We start from the raw sequence: 2,738 nt of genomic DNA, 5'->3' as shown, positions 1-2,738 counted from the left end.
AATACACAAAATATTGGTAATATGTAAGTTTTGCTGTGTTGCTGTTGCACCAGTGAGATATGACCGTTTTTCTACCTGTGGTCAAATAGAAAATGAACAAAAAGCCTAAAAATAGCACAACTAGCTACATGCAACTTAGAAAGATTAAATGCAAACCAAATATATGAACGAATCTGACACTTTTTTTTTCTTTGCACAACAAAACAAACGTGCATTTAAACAAGAGCAATAGGTTAAAGGAGTTAAATGAGTGTTTAACTACAGATGTGTGTAAATAACAAGTAAAGGAAGTGTTAAAGCAAACTGTGCAGCTTCTAATGATGCAGGAATGAATGCAGTCAATATTAAATTCAGGGTTAAAAACAGAACAGAAAAGAAATATGATGCATTTCTTCTCCTTTAAACTTTCTATGAGCTCAGATCTTCTCCCTCATCCACCATCCCAACTTCTTCATTTGTTTAAAGTTTCATCTATAATTTAATTGTCATTTAAAAAATGTTAGAACATAAAAAAAGAAGAAAAAAATGATGCTTACATTTAATTTGCAAATGCACATGTGGGCTATTAACTCAATTCCACGTGTTTACTGCATAATGAAGCAAATATAAACTCTATTTACCATTTGCACAGACGACAACAATGTCACAGTTTGTTTTATTTTGTAGCTAAAGCAGCCCAACATCCGGTACGGTGCTCCTTAGTCTCGCCAGCTTCACGCACGTCTCCGCCGCTGACGTTATGCGCGCGCACCGCAGCCGCCGCATCTGCCGTTCCAGAGGCGCGTCAAGTCAGAGACACTGAGCTGAAACCTCGTCACAAAAGCTGGGATTCTGGCTTCAAATTCAAACCGTTTTAATAAATAATAAACATAATTTAAACTATTTAGATCTACAGGACGAGAAACGGAGAAAAAAAGAATCGTTTAAAGTGAAACCAGGCAGCTGGAGGCCTCAGCAGTGAGCAGTGAACGTGCTGAATGCGTTAAAAGAGTTGGAGACGGAGGTTTTTATTTTGTAGTCGTCCACCAGCAGAGCTTTTCTAGCCGGTGTTGAGGCTGCCTTGACTGTGGAGCAGTCAGACAGGTTGGTGCTCACCTGGTTTCATTAGAAGAAAGGAGCGTGTTTTCTCTCTTTAAAGGACAATACCAACACTTTTAGTCAAATCACGTGACAGCCAGCAGGTGTCAAATCAGACATAAATGCATCTTGGGTAAATCTGCAGCCTTTTTAATGTGAAGTCAGCACAATTAAATCATCTGGTTGGTAAATTTAACTCTAAAAAAATAATTTTTTGTCATGAAAATCATTCCATCCTGCCTTTATAACAGCGTTGATGTAACTCCACACTGTTGATTCTTCTCAAATCTCTCCATGCATCTCTAGCTTGCTGCAGCTCGAGCACACCAGCTCACCTGCTCTTCTGATTAATCAAACCACGTGTAACTTTTTAGCTTCTCCTGATAAATCGCGAGAGTTTGCATCACCTGCAGGAGGCCCCACAAAGCGCTGAGTATTTTCTGGCTGAACGTCTTCATTGAAGGTGGGCCGAGCTAATTGCTGCAGACAAACCTTCCCTGCAGCCGCTGTTTGGTCTCCTCAGGAGCTCATTTATTTCAGCTGAGTGCACACAGCAGCCGCCGCTTGTCTCGGGGCTTCTTCCAAACCATTTGTTTCTGCTCGTGTCCAGTGTTGCCGCTACCTGCTCTCCAGCAGCTAATTAGAGCATTTATCCCATTAGGACGTGGTATTTCTGCAGCGCTGGCGTTTTTCTGCGGATCGTCGGGACCGATCATCTGCTCCTGCAGGTCCTCTTTAGACGACCAGCGGTTGAGCTTCTCGAGACAAGCAGTGACACTCGGCGCTCACAAAGCCACGCAGGAATAAGCACTGGTTGAGTAGCTCTAATTAAAGGCTGTCACTCAAACGCTCACTCTGCATCACCTGGAAATAGTCCAGAGTGGGCGACGGGTTACTGAGTGCTTACAGAGTATTTTTTAACCAGTAATGAGGATCATTCTTCTCTCGTACTTTTGGCCAAAGTGCTGCAACACTTCGCTGAGACGTTCCCAAACTGCTCAGAACGGCAGAATGTTAATGGACGTGTTGCACAAAGCCTACAGGGAACCGTACAACATGTCAACGAGAGCCATTACTCAGAGTGTGTGATTGGGAACAGGTAGCTCATCGCTTTTACTTTGAAAATGTATTCATGCGGCATTTACACATAACAATGCCCAGGACGCCACAGGCAGCCAGCCGCACCCTGGAGACGACGGTAATGAAGGTTATAACATATCAATGAGTCCCAAGACGCGCTGGTGACATTTTTGAAGACAGGAAAACATGGCGACATCTTTGTTGGAAGGCCTTGAGCTGAACCGGTTTTAACGTACCCCTGTGGTGTCCCTTTCTGCCAGCTCTGGTAGAGGAGCTGTAGCAAAAGCCATCACTTCACACTAGACTCCTCTTTTAAGTTTAGAACCACTTCTACCGGTAAAATTTGTCACTTCAGACACGAGAGTCACACTTTTTTTTTTTAAAAAACACTTCAAGATATTTATTAGATAGAGTTGGACTTAATATGAAATGACATAAAAGCACAAAGGCACAAAGAGGCTTTGTTGTTGTTGTTGTGTACTCATATTCACCCAATTCATCATAACAACAACAACAACGACTAAACCTGTTAAAAACAATGATACAATGTCCTTTATGGATCCAGGGTTAAGTTAAGCTTT

Source organism: Stegastes partitus, unplaced genomic scaffold, assembly GCF_000690725.1.
Source record: "Stegastes partitus isolate 25-593 unplaced genomic scaffold, Stegastes_partitus-1.0.2 Scaffold298, whole genome shotgun sequence".
In the NCBI taxonomy this organism is placed as follows: Eukaryota; Metazoa; Chordata; class Actinopteri; family Pomacentridae; genus Stegastes; species Stegastes partitus.
This window is presented reverse-complemented; position numbering follows the sequence as displayed.